This window comes from Lissotriton vulgaris, chromosome 10 (genome assembly GCF_964263255.1).
Source record: "Lissotriton vulgaris chromosome 10, aLisVul1.2, whole genome shotgun sequence".
In the NCBI taxonomy this organism is placed as follows: domain Eukaryota; kingdom Metazoa; phylum Chordata; class Amphibia; order Caudata; family Salamandridae; genus Lissotriton; species Lissotriton vulgaris.
Window position 1 is genome coordinate 55,521,822 of NC_141698.1, and position 17,450 is coordinate 55,539,271.

The following is a 17,450-nucleotide window of genomic DNA, read 5'->3' on the forward strand; positions in this document are numbered from 1 at the left end:
AGCCATTGGTCACTCCCATTTTTCTTCCACCCACCACAGCATACAGCATGATGCAATGCCTCCGCCCATTTCATCCATTGGCTAACCAATGGGACACGGGCATTCCGCTCTTTCACAAGGAGTACATCCTCACACAAAGTAGTTCCATTGCATGGGATGGACAAAGGCAATGCAAAGACCCAGCAGCTCCTCAAACAACGTTTTACAAACAACATGACAAAACAAGCACTGACAACCACAGACCTATTACCTTTGCCAAGATCGGTCATGATTGGTGGGTTCGCATCCCCAGGAACAGTTGCAAGGAATGCCTTTAGCCAAACACAGGAGCACTGGTTGTAAGGCATGGATTTCAGCCACACTCTAGTCTTCGCCCATCACTCTCTCATCGAAGCCCACTGCACATATTATTCAGCCGTGCCCGGACTGGAGGCCGGGTGGGTTGGGTGAAGCACATGCCCATGGCCTTCAGAGGCTGATGCAGACTACCCTTTATAGAATGCACATCACAAACATAACTGTCTCTTGGCAATGTCGTCAGGACATTCCTCTAAAAACTTTCAAAGTTTAAGTTTAGGAAATATGAACTTTTAGAATTGTAACTGACCTCAGTAATGTAATGTAGTGTGTATTATTTTTTGTGTTCAAAATATTTTTTCCGCATTTTTTATTAAAAAAAACAATAGAGAAAGGAAAACAAGGAGGAGGAAGAAAAAATAAAGAATTAAATATGAATGTCAAGACATGTACATCTATTAAAAAAATTCCTGAACAAAAAAATAAATGAATTGGTGCAGTAACAGAGGCTGAAGCTAGATTTTAGTGAGTCCACATGAAACTGATGTCTCCACATGGACATTTAATTAAGACATATGACTTGAGCTGACTTAAGAGACAACTAACTTAGCCTGTGGTATTCCAATACTCTGCAAAAGTGCAGTGTCGCCGTCAGCGCTTCATTTGTTGAAAAAAAAAGTACCAGTGCTCTTGTCAGGAGGCAGCTTGCACCAGTCCATTTCCCCTATTAGCCTCGTCTATAACAGAACCAACTACTAACCATGAAACTCTACAATTTGGAAGAGTATGTGGCATAACAGCCAGAGATGCTGACTTTGGAGCTGGGAAAATGGGTTCAAGTCTCTGTGTAGGCTCAATATCCTGTGATTCTGGGCCAATCACTTAATCTCCCCCTGCCTACAAAAAATGAATGTGTCCTTAACTGGTGCTCTTGAAAAGCACTCCAATACCTTTGGGTCCAGTTCGCACTATAAGTGCTGGTGTTGATGATTAAGTGCCGGTGCCGAGCACCAGAAACCACCAGCTCAAATTAAGCACTAGTCGACGGTCAATACTAGATGTCACTGCGGTGTCAGAATCTAAGGTACTGAGGACCATTACTAGATGTCACTTTGGAGCTCCTGTTGGTCTTTAATAAAAGCCGGGGGGGGGGACTTTGATTCTCTGCTCTGTGGGGAGGGTAGGCTCTGCAGAGCGTTTTAAAAATTGCATTGTGCCAGTACAAGCCTCACAGAGTATATTTGATTCCCAGCCCGCAGGGCTGCTTTCTTTTATATAAAATAAACATCTGCAGGTAGGTACAGGTCCCTCAGAACTTTGTTTCCTCTGGGTACAGCTGTCAGTGCAGTACTCACCCCCCCACCCCCTTATTAGTCAGACTGGTTGAAGGATGGAGCAAGTAAGTGACAGCCAACTGTCTCGGCTCACAATAACATCAGGACTCTGCCTGGCTTCCATTTTTATAAAGAACTAGGACACTCTTTGTGACACAGCATAGAGCATTCCTCCAACATTGCTCTCATCATGGCTTCCACATTCCAAAAAAAGATGGCGGCTCGCAACATTTCACAGATAGTGAATACTAGATGAAAGACAGGTCCTGCTTATCAAGTACACAATGTCCCATCATGCATTTGGAGCAACACTGAATGCCTCATGTTTGGGTGGCAGTGGTGGGTGGTACACAGGGAATGGTGTTGGAAGAGAAGACTGCTCCACAGAATTGTTGTCACCCCACAATTGTCCCCTTGGCCAAGGGGGTCTTTTATGAGGGGATGGCAGGATTCTTTCGGAACGTTTGCTCCATGACCCTTAGACATCCTGTGGAACGCATACGCGGCATAAGGGGCAATTGCAGTAGGATTTCACTACCCGGACCCTCGACTATCCAGGAGGGGGGATTGATCAAGACCCGGTTTTGTAGGCTCAATGGGGCAGAGACGGGCAGTCATTAGTGTTTTTAGCCCTCCCTGAATATCATTTCATAGCTGGCGAGAGCAAGAGGTAGGTGATTTGGCCTTTCTTGGCTAGGCTGAGAGGTCCAGAATTTTTAAATCCCTTCACGACATAATTATTTTTTTAACTCATGAGTAGGCTGTTAACTCAAAAATAATCAGAAATTTCCCTAACCCTGAGCTTGGAGAGTACAGGAAAATGGGCGTATATTTTTATGTGATCGTTGAATCAAGAATCTGTTTATTTATTTTAGGATGATGGACATTTTGCACCAATATAAGATGTGCCCTTGTATCGGAGGAGTGGTAGTGTGACCATTAAACACAGATCCAGAATTTTTTCTTTGCAAACAAGTTAAAAAGACAGTTCAGTTGAAAAGAGCAACACCTCTTTGCCAATCAGATATTATCTACCAGGAGTTCAAAATGGCCACCATAGCAAAAATTAATCTCTGTTCAGATATCATTACAATTTTATTTGCTTATATTTTTTTAGAATTCTGAGTAAAACACTCCAATTTGAATTGTAATGGGGAAAACATCATCTTAGATTAAAACCTGTAACACCCTCCCTCCCCCCCAGAAAATCAACTTAACATTTCCCAAAATTAAAATAATGCAAACTTCCATAAAGATCCACATTGAGTACACTGTTAATAGACATTCAAAAACGAGTTAGTTGTTGTCATTAGTTCTATAATATTTCATTGGTTGAACAGATAATTATTTTGTCCATAGGTGAGGCTTGCCCGCTGCCACTGCTGGAATGCCCCTTTAGCACCAGTGACCCCGCCCACTGCAGCCTGAGTGATGGACACTGTGTTTTGGTGCTAGCAATATATCCACCGGGGAAGCATTTTCTGCTGAGGAACGCTTGAAGTAGGTGGGGAGACCTGCTTCAGCTAGAACCATGTAAGCAGGTCTGACTTTCTTTTCTTTAAGTTTGATTCTCCACAACCCGCGTTCGAATGAAAGTGTGTCAAATGTAGAATTCAGGATCACAATTTTCGCAAATATGACCTAAAAATCCAGAGCTTGTTAAAGGGGGCTAGTAAAATATTACAGTATTTTGTTGTGAATCAACCTTACCTTTGCAAGTGGTTTAAATGTCAACAGAGACATCTTAAGGTAGCATCCACAGCCCAAGAACAGAGTGGAAAAACCAAAATATAGACTATGCGCAGAATAACACACCATATTCAACACAACTAGAAAAATACTACAAAACAATGCTACAACAACCCAACTTAGCTGTAGTAAATATTTTCACATTACATATTAAAGGCAGATTACAATTTCCAAAAGTAACCTCAACTTCAGCCCTGCTTTACATAAATTAGCCTCCATTAGGGCAGTTGAAAAAAAGCAATCAAAATGCAGGAGTGACTTGTGTGTTATCAACCTGTGTATCAAGTCTGTTGACTTGTGACAGTGGCATCATAGTACAAAACAAAACTTAGTTCCTTATCTCGCTCACAATAGATTTAGGGGCGGAACACGATGTCAGTCGGAAAGGTTCCACACGGGATTCGGATTGTCCTAACCTGTGTCGGAAACATGACCAACCGATTATGATGGAAAGCTAATCGTTCGGTCATTCCAAATCTGTTCCGAGCAGCCTTCAGAGACTTAGTAGGTCGGAGCCAAATCGAATAGGTCTATGGTCTGTGTTGCTGACCAACGTATTACGATGTTGGATTCGGACAGCCTTTCCGAATCAGTCCATCCGACATGAAACGGCTGTTGGAAACTGAGTTTGGGGGTCCATAGGAGTTATGGTGTATTTTTGACTGTGCGTTGAATAGTGTTAGATGTCAGACGAGTCAGGATTTTTATTTTATAATTCATTACCAATTAACATATTTGTAACTTTCTAAGACCGCACATCTTTTACGTTTTCATTTTTACAATATGATGTGTATGGGTGTCTGGAAAGTATACATTTATATGGCTTTCACGTTAATTTTATTTATGTTTTAAAATATTTTTAACATTTGCACCCTGTGATATACATGGTTGTCAGCAACGTATAAAGTTATATGACCAGTTTTCTTTTTCTTTTTTAGATACTGTCCTTTTTGCTTGTAGTGTTGTTCCCTGTCTAAGCTATGAAGGTCTAAGGAAGCACAACCCTTTCCCTACCAGAATGACCAGTCAAAGACATAGTTCCAATGTGCCTCAAACCTAGCATAATCCTATACCTATGGAAAACTGAGGCCACAGCTGGTGTTGGTGGCTCAATGGATTATTGTATCAAATCAAGGAACCTCTGTTTGCCCTCGTGGTCAGAGGAGCGAACCCTCGTGGCTCCATTCAGCCGCTCATCCACCTGACCTTGATAAAATAATTATCTTTTAGTAGGATAACATTAAACAACTGTTGTTCAGCACCAGGATGCCCTGAACTGTGTACATGCTCTTTACAAATATGTTATATAACTACAACCCCAAAATGCATTAGAGCAGTGCTTAATTTGAGCTGGGGATTCCCAGTGCTCTGCACTGGCACTTAGTTGTCAGCACTGGCTCCAGTGACAGCCCGCCACATGGTGGCACTGTTTATCAAATTTTGAGATAAGCACAACAGTATTTAATAAGCCAATATACAATAAAAATTAATAACATCCGTCGCTCACAGCATTATTATATTTTTGGGTGGCCTGGGATAGTTTGAATTGTCACACCTCTAGCAGTGCGATGGTTAGTACTTGTATTGGTTCTATCATTGACAGCGCTGGCATGTGCAACAGGTGGTATGAGCTGCAGTGGCCTCCTGAGAAGAGCCTTAGCACTTTTTTTTTAAAGTAAGCCCTGCATCAGAGTCATGCTGCTGTAGCAGTGCACTTGGAATTCTGCTAGCACTTATCATTCAAAAAGCGCGCTCTACACTCAAATTGATGATAGAGGCCATATCTGTAATGCGCATCTGAAAACTTTCTTTTTCTGGAATGTATTTTTACAAACTTTACAAAATTCTGCAGCTGGCCGCCTCCTCATGTTTCTGAAACACCATCAATAGCAAAGAGCAAGCAGGCTTACTTTAGGGTAATATGTACAATATTTATGCAGTAATAAAAGAGTAATACATTTGAAATACAAAACACTCAAAATCACAAAACATATCAGAACAATAGAAGTCCTATAACATTCCAGGAGATTATTCGAAGACCATTCGTTCAAAAGGAAATGGAAAAAGTAAAGAGAAGTGTGAAAAACCTGAGAGAAAAAAAAAGTGGAAAGTAGAGGAGGAAGGAAAAAACAGCAGGAAAGAGTGAATGAAAAAGCCAAAGTAAGCAAAAGAGAAAAGGATAGGGAAATAACACACTGTCTGTAAACGCACCAAAAGAAACTGAAAGGAATTAGGCAATAAGAGGGTTCCAAAAAAGATACAGGAGGAGATAATGGGTAGAGCATGAGAAAGAATCAAGAAGACAGAGAAAGCATAGGAGAGGGAAGAAGAAAAGAGTAAAGGAGGAAACAGTGAAAGAAGAGAAAAGGAAAGAGAGGGAAAATAACCCTAAAAAAATGAGAACGAAAAAGAGATGACAAAAAGCCACAAGGCTTCAGTCACAAGCAGCATGAAGAAAGAAAAACAATAAAGTGAGAGGTGGGCGGCGAAAAACAGACTACCGCACGTGCAGGAGACAAAATTAAGAAGAAGAAGAAGTCACAATAGTCCTCATTAGAGGGAAAAAACAAAAACAAGTAGAGAATGAAAAAACCAATGACTAGTTGCAACTAAGAATAACATACGAAGGCGACTTACCATTGAGAAGGAAGGAAAGGCAGCGGGCTGGGTTGGACAATACAAACATCAGGATAGCACGAAGAATGGAGTGACGCAGTATAATTACAGAAGGGGAACCTATAATATGAGGAAATAATAAAAGAATATTAACACAGGAAGAAAAGTGAGGAAAATCGACATATTAACAGAAGAGACAATAAATAAACTACACAAGAACTAGGGTTTGCTGAGTTCCATATGATCTTCTTCGTGGGTATGGATGAATTTGCGAAGTTCAGCCGGATCATCAAAGCTAAAAGAGCTTTCCTTATAGGTTACTTTGAAGAAGCATGGGTGTATAAGGCCATATCTAGCATTCATTGAGCGAAGCGTAGGTCTCAAGTCCAGGAATTCTTTCCGTGGAGCCGCAGTTGCTTTGGAAACATCCTGAGTAAAAAAGACTTTATGGCCGGACCATAATAATTGTTTATGTTGCTTGGCATTTTGAAGGATCGTCATGAGATCTGAATGCAATAGAAAATACGCAATGATCCCTCTGGGCTTTGAAGTAGAGGAGGAGGAGGTTTTCAACCCCAGACGATGAGCCCTTTGGATCTTTACATATAAATGCTTAGGAATACCAGTAATAAGAAGGACTTGAGGTTTCAAAAATTGGATGATGTCTGTTCCTTCAGAATTTTCCCGAATTCCATAAATTTGGAGGTTATTGCGTCGATTGCGATTTTCCAAATCCTCTGAAGTTTTCTTAAGTTGGTCGACTTCCTTAATCAGATTGGCAACCTTAGCAGAAACATCCTTCGCGTTACTAACTTTCTGTTCTACATCCGTAAGCCTCATATCCAAACTGGACCATTTATCGTCCAACTTTTGTAGAGTCGTGGCTGTGTCTGTCATAAAAGGGCGAATAAGACGTAATTCCTCCATAATGTCTTCCAATGTGACAGGAAGCGGAGATTTAGAAGGAGATGGAGGGTCCTTTTTAAGACGCTTGCCAGTTGTGGGATCTTTGCGTAAGTTGGAGGTGTTGCTGTGTGCCTTAGAATGATGAGAGGGTTCCATTGTGAATAAGAAGCTCACTTATTGAGGAGAAAGGAGCACTAGGATCCAAAAATGGAAAATGGCACCAAAAATAGAACCAATGAGACTAATGCCAAGGGGCCAACATTGCAACAAAGAGAATATGAGAAAAAAAAAGTGACTGAGTACTCCAGATTCGAAGAGATATGAAAACTAAAACGGTCAAGGAGTACAGCAGGTGCAGGCAGCCACAGCATGCGAGAAAAAAAAATGGTTCAGCAAAGATAATAACACATCTTGAGAGCCAAACAGCAGTAGCAGCTACATATATCCAATGTAGATCAAAATAGAGATGCAGCAAGCGCCCAGCATCAAAAACATTTATAAGAGAAGGAAAAGAAAAAAAAACACTGCATTTGAAAAAAAAAATGGCGGCCGCCTCACAGGAGGAGTAAAAAATGCGAAAAAACTCACTCAAACAGCCACTTTGGCAAGTGAAAATACATCCAGGGGTAGCATGATGGTTCCAATGCTGGAATCCGCAAAAGAAACCAGGAACCACCGTCAAGAAATCGCCTTCCGATTTTCGAGCGCCGCTCGTCACATCGGAGCTCCCTAAGGCGTGGCCATCTTGAATCGCCGATCGCACGCCTCTCGCTTTTGAGGTTTTTGCACAATTTTTTTTTTTTTTTAGCACAAAAGGCATCTACGTGGGTGCCATTTTTGCATTTCTCATAATGTTATGTGATTTTGCCACCATTATCCTTGATTAGGCAAATGGCGATTCCCGAATTACTTGTAGAAGGGGCCAGTTTGAGACTCCCTTATAACGTTTGCTTGCTGCGGACAGTGAGCTGCAAATTTGGCATACTGAAGAACATGATTTATAAGACTGTTTTCAACATGTTTGATGCAATAGTCATAACTGCTCAAAAGCAGGTAAAGTCGAAAGGGGGCAAAAAAATGGGGTGTCTTACGGAGTCAACTGTCAATCTTCACTTCAGAAATGTGACAGCTTTGGTGTGTGTGTGTGTGTGCAATACGGGAAACAACTTCAATAACTTCCTTATTACAGCTTGGCTGTTAGTTGTGACATGCAATAACTCCCTGTTGTTGAGTTATGCTGGTTTTAATGCCTGTGCCAGTAAGCAGTGTGGAAGGTAGGTGGGTCCCTGACCAAACTGACAACTAATGTCGAAACAATGATCGGAATAGATGGCTTTTCATTTCCTTTTTCTGTGAATATTTTTCCCCTGGAAGCTTGCATTCATTTGCAGTTAACGAGGCATTAATGACAGTCTATTTGTTCATGTCACTGCTGCAGGACATCGCAGTGCGACTGGTAAACACCTCATCAAAGTTTCAATCAGTGTTGCCAAAGATAAGTGGGAAATAAATTAAATGTGTTTGAAAACACCGATCTGCCTTCCTATTGGTTGATGTAGAATACGACCTACCAGGCATCTTGAAGGCAGGAGGAGCAGATCAGCTGAACAGGTCTTCTCCTCCCAGTTGGTATGAGCGGGCAAGCAGGGCTCCGACTCTACCATGGTGGCCCTCCTGGCCCTCATCCCATTGGATTAACCAGGGTGCCTACGGCTAGTCTTAGCCTCTTGAGGGGTCAAAATTGGCCTTCGGTGAGACAGAGTGGGATGAGTTGACCTAATCATGACCACATGCGTGTCACTGACCCATATGACCCCTGTGAGCCCTTAGGTTAATGAAAAATAACTGGTAAATGGGCAATAATGTGTGAGGTCTTACTGTACCCGGGGGAGAGTGGGGTGGCAGGGGGTATGTGAGGTTGCACTACTCTTTCACTTAAATTGAATAGCTCAGTATTCCTTTCTAGCCCTTGACTCTCCCATGGTAGCAAGGTTGAGCATGCAAGGTTTATTCCAGGAGGTGTGTTGGATTAGAAACTCACATTGTGCAGCACTGTGGGTACAGCTTGATAATGTAAACGTCCAGGCAATTCTTAACTGGGAAATAGAAGAAGACTTTAGAACGAATATATCTCTTTGTCCCACAGTATTTTTTCCGCATAGATTCACAACACAGTCGTTACAACGACCGCTTTGTGATACCGCATACCATTACTGCGCAAGTCGAAACAACGACTTACGGAGGGGGGCGCTGGATGTTGGAATAGTAACATTTACTATTTTAACTCCAGTCTGTGCCGTCACTAGGAAGGTGTTGGATTTTAAATCTAACACCTCCTCCCCCTCCGCAAGTCATTGTTCCAACTTGCAGAGTAATGGTATGCGGAATAACAACTCAGTCGTTGTAACGACCGCGTTGTGATTCCACGCATGAAAAAAGTTTCATCATGAACGTTGTTTACCCTTTAGAACAGGTAAGTAACCTATTCCATGTGCCAAGCCTAGATAAATATTTAAAGCTGAAGTGTATAGCACTTTCTTTGACAGAGACCCAGCCTCGCGTGTTGTTGTAGTTCTTTAGCAGTAGGCGATAAAAAGACTTTAATATTGAGCCTTGTTGGTTTCTTATCCTAAACTCTGTTTGGCCGAACTGAAGTTCTGAGACAAATTTAGGTAATTTGTAAAGTCAAGAGATCAAAGACTTCTTTCTAAGTGATCCTTTGGTTTTGATATGCAGTGATTTGATCTGTGCAGCACGAAAACAAGGCGATGGAAGAAATGCTTCAATTAATCGCAGCCACTGGTGATCACGCAGGGCCGGATTTCAAACCGTTATTTTGTCAACTTTCCAAACTAGATAGAGGCCCACATTATGGAAATCGGAGACGTTTTAAGGCATGGGCAAAGTGGGCTCTTGCCCAGGGCCCCAGTCTTACAGAGGGGGCCCCTGATCGAGTCAGCTCAGCTCTGAAGAGACTTGCCCTCCTTATCTTGAATGATTCTTAACTTAAACAGATTGTTTTAAATACCATTTTCCTTTAATTTATTTTTAATATGGGTGATGCGTGAGCGTCTATTACAGACATTTTGCTGAGAAATGGTGTGTTTATGTTCCATGCAACATGCATAAAAAAGTTTCTTTTAGATCAAAACAGACCTCACATATGTGTAATGGGAGGGGGGTCGCAAAGATTATATGCAGTAATGTTAGTGAGCTGCTGCTGTGTTACAATATTGAAAGCACACATCAATATTCCTAAATATTAAATGTAAACACATTTAGAGTTTGGATGAGTGTGCCTGTGCACTTAGTGACCTGGCCAATGTGAGCAGGAAAGAACTGAAATTGGATCACAAATCCAATTTTTTTCCAAACAGGGTCCCAAGGGGGGGGGTATGGCCCAGGACCCACCAAATCCTTAAGATGTCCCTGAAATCAGCGCTGGCACCACTCCAATAGCCACGATTCATCCCAAGTTGTCCGGCCACGTCGCCTCCAGATGGGAACTCAAGGAACCCCGACTGGTTTCGACCTACTTGGATTTCTTCAGTGAGATATAACTTGAGTCCAATGGCACAGTGAGCGCAGGTCTCACATCTGGGCATACCCATTCCACCTAGGGTGCTCATGTGTAAAAATGATGAACTGGGATGCAGGTTGGGAATTTACCAGTGGCTCAGATTAATTCAAGCATTGAATCCATCACTTTTTACAGTGTTCATTGTGACTCCCAAAGAGTTATACATTTGCCCAGACGTGGGTCCGGTGCTCACTGTGCCTCTGGAACCAAGTTGCCTGACTGAAAAGGCCCAAATGGATCACTGAAATAATATCTACTACCAAAATATCGAGTTTCCATAATATCGATGAAAAAATATCGAGGGACATAATATCGACTTTCTATCTTCACTAAGGTAACTACAAAAATATCGAGTTTAAAATATCGAGTGTTAAAAATATAGACTGTCAAAATATCGATTTTTTTATGTCTTTAAAATAAGTTAAAACTATTATAATATTAAATATATTTAATATAAACATTGTTAAAATTATTAAATAAATGTAACATTATTACATAATTAATGTAACTTTAAAAATTAATAATAATAATACATATATATATATATATATAAATACATGTTAGTAATAAAACATTTAGAATATATTTACCGTAGCATAGCAAAAGGTTTAAATTTAATGTAACCACTCCAGTGGGTGCTACATTAAAGAGATTGTTGGATAGCGTAGGGGTAAAAATTACCATTCCCACTTCAGTGGGTACAAGAGTAGGGAAAGCGTTGGATAGCGTAGGGGTAAAATTTACTAATTCCACTCCAGTGGGTGCAACAGTAGGGAAAGCGTTGGATAGCGTAGGGGTAAAAATTACTATTCCCACTCCAAAGGGTGCAACAGTAGGGAAAGCGTTGGATAGCGTAGGGGTAAAAATTACTATTCCCACTCCAGTGGGTGCAACAGTAGGGAAAGTGTTGGATAGCGTGGGGGTAAAAATTACTATTCCCACTCCAGTGGGTGCAACAGTAGGGAAAGCGTTGGATAGCGTAGGGGTAAAAATTACTATTCCCACTCCAGTGGGTGCTACAGTAGGGAAAGCATTGGATAGCGTAGAGGTAAAAATTACTATTCCCACTCCAGTGGGTGCAACAGTAGGGAAAGCGTTGGATAGCGTAGGGGTAAAAATTACTATTCCCACTCCAGTGGGTGCTACAGTAGGGAAAGCGTCGGATAGCGTAGGGGTAAAAATTACTATTCCCACTCCAGTGGGTGCTACAGTAGGGAAAGCGTTGGATAGCGTAAGGGTAAAAATTACTATTCCCACTCCAGTGGGTGCAACAGTAGGGAAAGCGTTGGATAGCGTAGGGGTAAAAATTACTATTCCAACTCCAGTGGGTGCAACAGTAGGGAAAGCGTTGGATAGCGTAGGGGTGAAAATTACTATTCCCAATTAATTATTTTAAATTAATTACCAATTATATTTTAATTATTTACCAAATAATAATTAATTTAAAAATATAATTAATTTACATAATTATTTAATTAAAATTAAATTACTTCCCACCCTATTCCCCTATAAACACACAACCCGCTACAGAAAATAATTTACTAAAAATTAATTATTTATCAATTATTTATTTTTAATTAATTACCAATTATATTTTAATTAATCACCAATTATTATTTCATTAACAATTAGATTAAATTTACATAATTAATTAATTATAATTAAATTACTTCCCACCCTATTCCCCTGTAAACACACAACCCGCTACAGAAAATAAATTACTAAAAATTAATTATTTATCAATTATTCATTTTTAATTAATTACCAATTATATTTTAATTAATTACCAATTATTATTTAATTAACAATTAGATTAAATTTACATAATTAATTATTTATAATTAAATTACTTCCCACCCTATTCCCCTATAAACCCAAAACCCGCTACAGATTTATATTACACAAATATTATTAAATATTAATAACTTACCTTATTTTCGATATTTTTGTTGTCTATATTTTATCTAGTCTATATTATGTCTAGTCTATATTTTTGATTCGATATTTTGGCTATTCTAGTCGATATTACTCGATATTTTTGTTGTCTATATTTTGTCTAGGCATGAGCGGGAAATCCGTTACACTCGCGGATTTTGCGGATTTTTGGGAAATCCGCAATCCGCGAATTTTGCGGATTTCCCGCAAAATCCGCAAAAAAAATCCGCGAGCGTAACGGGTTCAAAAGTTGAACCCCCACTCATGCAACTATTTTACAATGGCGCCAGCAAGCTGCCAGCGCCGTTGTAAAATAGTTACAAAGTTAGCTTGCACAGGAACCACTAGATAAAACGAAGCAGGTGCTTCCTGTGCAAGCTAACTTTGTAACTATTTTACAACGGCGCTGGCAGCTTGCTGGCGCCATTGTAAAATAGTTACAGCCTTACACAGGTCACTCAAGGGACCCCTGCGCCCTTCAGGGCGATTGCATAGTAACACACACATGGTCACTCGAACTAGTTGATGCTCAAATTCAGTGACTCATTCATTAGCCCAAAAACAATCATGAGCGTCTTCGAGGCTGGACAGGTGTGCCTCTTCCCAAATCTACCGTGGAAAATCAGCTGTGATGCTGGGTAGAGGGCGGCCTTTGCTTGGTCGCTCGAACTAGTTGATGCTCAAAATCAGTGACTCATTCATTAGCCCAAAAACAATCATGAGCGTCTTCGAGGCTGGACAGGTGTGCCTCTTCCCAAATCTACTGTGGAAATTCAGCTGTGATGCTGGGTAGAGGCCTTTGCATCCTTGACTTTCATGAGCGCAATCCCTGTGCTGTTCCTGTGACCAGGAACTTCTTTCTCTTCATATAATTGTGTTCGCACGGGTTGCTGCAAGTTCGCACGCGTTTTGTACAATTTCGCAATTTGCGAAATTGTACAAAACCCTCGCGAACTTGCAGAAACCCGTGCGAACATAAAAAAAAAAAATCTGCGCGGATTTTGCGGATTTTGGCAATCCGCAAATTGGCAAATCCGCAAATTCGCGGATTGCCAATCCGCAAAATCCGCTCATGACTAATTTTGTCTAGTCTATATTTTGTCCAGTCTATATTTTTTACTCGATATTTTTTCCAATCAATATTTTGGAATCAATATTATGGGGCCGATCAGGATAGCGGTTTTTCCGCATCCTCGGGGCCGGCGGAAGCCACCGCCGGCCCCGAGGATGCGGAAAAACCGCAGCGGACTGACCAAGGACCCACCGCCACATTAGGATGGCTGGTGGGTCCTGGTTTCCGTCCGCAGCTTTTCCGCCGCGGTTGGCTTACAACCGCGGCGGAAAAGCTCTAATATGGTGACGGTGTCTCTCAGACACCGTCCACCATATTAGGATGGGCAGTAAATTATGCTTTTCCGCGGCGCGTTTCCCGCCGTGGAAAAGCATACGGAACTTCACTGCGGGGGCCCGTTGCGGGCCCCCTAGGTGAAGGGGGGGTGGGGGGTGCACATGGGGGGTACCTATGGTACCCCCCTGCATTTGCATGCAGAAAGCGGCAGGCACCGCACGGTGCCTGCCTCTTTCTGCATGCAAAAGCAATGCGTGCATTTTTAACATTGCCGCGGGTGCAGCTTGAAGCTGCACCCGCCGCAATGTTAAAAATAGAGGATGTGACCGCCAGGGTGGCGGTCACATCCTAATTGCACAGGAGGGAACTCCGCATGCCCATGCGGAGGTTCCCTCCTGCTCTGGGGTCGCGGACGGACGCAAGTCCGTCCGCGATCCTGATCGGCCCCATGTCTGTTTACCGCCCAAATAGGTCAAAACCAGTCTTGGGTTGCTTATGTTCTGTTTCAGAGAGGACCTGCTTTGGCATTTCTGGTTGGACTGTTCTTACTGCAGAAGGCCATACACTGAATTGCATATATCTGGTATAATCTGCTGTAGCATGGTGGACAAAAAAGGATGGACAGGAATGTGGCCCGAGCAATTGCCAAACGTAACTTCTCTTACAAGTGTGAGATGTATCCATAATCAGAGCAAAAATAGTGATATCACACAAGCAAAGTTCGACTCTGGATTAACAGTTCTAAAAATCAAGGTGCAAGGAGAACTGATCTGGCAGTTTCCTTAGTCGAAAAATAAAAAAATCCACATATTCTTAAAATTAAAATACTAAAACCTGAAACTCACTAACTATATCCCAAAGAATTTGCAGCAACAAATGACCCAAATTGCCAATTGACTCTGTGAATCTTCACGTCACAACTAACACCATTGGCAAGTTGATCAAGTTGTCACTTCAATTCTGGCCAATCAACAACTCACACCAAATTCCAATCCTCACAGCATTCCTAATATATGGAACAATTCTACTATGTCCTTTCAATCTGCTCGTGGAATATCACAGGTGTTGACAGACATATCCAGTCCTGCAGAAACAACCTAACTGCATTCTTAAACAATTACCAAGGGATTTGTTTTCAAGAATCTCGGAAGAACTCCCCTTTCAATTTATCTAATTTCATTACATATGAAATATTGGCATAAAAAAAATCCATCAGGACGCAGAAATGAGCAACTTCTAAATTTAATCAATAATAGTTTAGCAATGAAATTCTCTGCTACCGGAACCAAATCAAAATCCATTTTGGTAGTCTCAATTGAAGACTATCATAAGCACAATATTGTAATAATAAACTTCTTTTTTCCTCCTTCTCAAATAAAGGAAAAACATAAATCTCTTTCAACCGTAGATGAATTACGTGTTTCTAGAGTATTATGCTCAATTATTTGTTATATTGACAGGTGACTGCATTCAATACGTATTTCTCCAAACAGCTGTTGAAAGATTGAAGGCTCATCAGACCTGTCCTTTAGTATTGAAGAGGCACTTTTATCAGAGGCAAAAAAATAAAAGATACATTTGATGAATAGTAATCACGCATACAGTATATTGAATCAACTCGGCTACCGATCATTAAATTAGAGATTTACAAATGATCAATCCCTAAGAATGCATTCAATTTCACCCCTGCAAAACTTGTGTCTCAACAAGAAAGTGATCATGACCTTCAGCTGTTCAGAGTTCACCTTAGCCATAATCAATATAAGCCCAAAATCAGTGTAAATAACAAATTCTTTATTTTAGTACACAATACACAAATCAGATTGAATTGAGATCTTCCCTTCAAGCTCCCTTCAGGCTCAAGGATTACAAGAAGGAAACTTTGCCAAATAGATTGATTGATCTTACATCTGGGCAAAAAACCAACGGATTGGATTTTAGACTGGAAACTATTGTTATCTTCAATACTTAATTTTCTCTTATCAGAGCCACTTATTTGAGACAACACCAGGAATCTCACCACATAGAAGCAACAGCTTAATCGCAAATGCAAACAGGTTTTACTGAGAGGAACTAAAAGCTTACCACTAAAAAGACCCTGCTCCTCTGAAAGATGATGAATAGTGGGCTCCTCAGTCAGTCATGTATTCAGCATCTGTCTCAGCACTGAAGACGTTCTGTGCACCAGAGAAGACATTGGGTACCAGGAATGGAAGTGTAGGTGGTAAGCCTTGTTGTCCATCCTAGTGGCCCGATAAGTCTGCAATATATAATGAGAACAGCAAGGGGGCTAGGATACAGCCGTGCTTGAATCTATCCAAAGCAGACAGGTGTACGCATTCAGGGTCTAGTGCATGTAGTGCAGCACATCTGTGGTTTTCATTGGATTCCAACGCTCACACATCCACTCACTTGTAAAAATGCACACACAGACTGAACCAGCTTTTATAAGGTAAAGTCAGTAACAGTGCTGCAGAGGATACAGGTAAAAAGGTCTGTGCCCCTGACTATAGAATGTTACTGCTTTTATTGTCAGACCCACATGCCTTGAGTTAAGTAGGGTTCAGTTTGTGTGTCATTGTATCATCATAGGCCACTACTGATTGCTCATTATCAATGAGATGGCGCATGCCTGGAGTGCTTGCATGAAGGCCAGGCTCCCACAAAGTCCTTCTGTGTGCCCCGTGCACCCCCCATTTTGTTCTGACTGGTACTGGTGGTGACTGACTGTCCCTGGGCTCTGTCTAATCTGGCCCAGGGCCTGTGCTCTGTAGAAAACACATTGAGAACACAAACATACATTGGGGTACACTATGTGTAAGGTACACCAATAATTGACATGACCAACCCTATAAGTTCTTGGAAGATAATAGGGCAGGGGGATTGAAGCTACCTTTAGGTCCCTAGTATATAATGGTGCATGGTAGTTTAGAGGCCAGCAGCCTTTGTTTCTCTTGCATGTGTGCACTGCTGAGAGCCTGAGGTAAGTTTAAAAGCAGCCCTGTGTTGCAGCACTGTTTTAAAATGTAAATTGTGCCCAAACTAGACTTTGGTGGTAGGGGCATTTTCAACATGATAAAGTACAATGTATTGGCATTTTAGGAACCCCCAGGGGGTCCCCTAGGTGCCACAGTGGTGGGGGGTCATGAGCATTGAGTGAGGACCCTTATAAAAGATGTTTTATATACCCTGGGGATAGAGAAATTGCATATTTCACTTTCCCCATTGTAGTAAAGTGCCTCCCAAAATTGACTTTGGTGCTAGGGCACTGTGTATTGAAAATCTATACTGTATTTGCATATTCAGGACCTCTAAAGTCTCCCCTAGATGTCACGGGGTGGAAGGTCATGTAACTATAAGCAACAGCCTTATAAGAATATGTTTTATATGCCCTGATGATGGAGAAATTGCCCATTGCGGTTTACACATTGTAGATGGCTAGCCCCATAGGATAACGTGGCGATAGTTCATAAATGCATAAATATTGTTAGGAATTAAATAAAATACCATTCAAGTACTTATGAGAATGGTATTGATAAATCCAACAATATTCCATTGTTGAATTTATCCTAAAGTCTACAGAAAAAAGTTATAAGACTTTCTTGTCTGTAAGCCAAAATTCAGCCTTCCTGCACTCTTTCCTGTTTGGTCAGAGGTAACAGGATTAGCCAGGCTGCTTTGATGA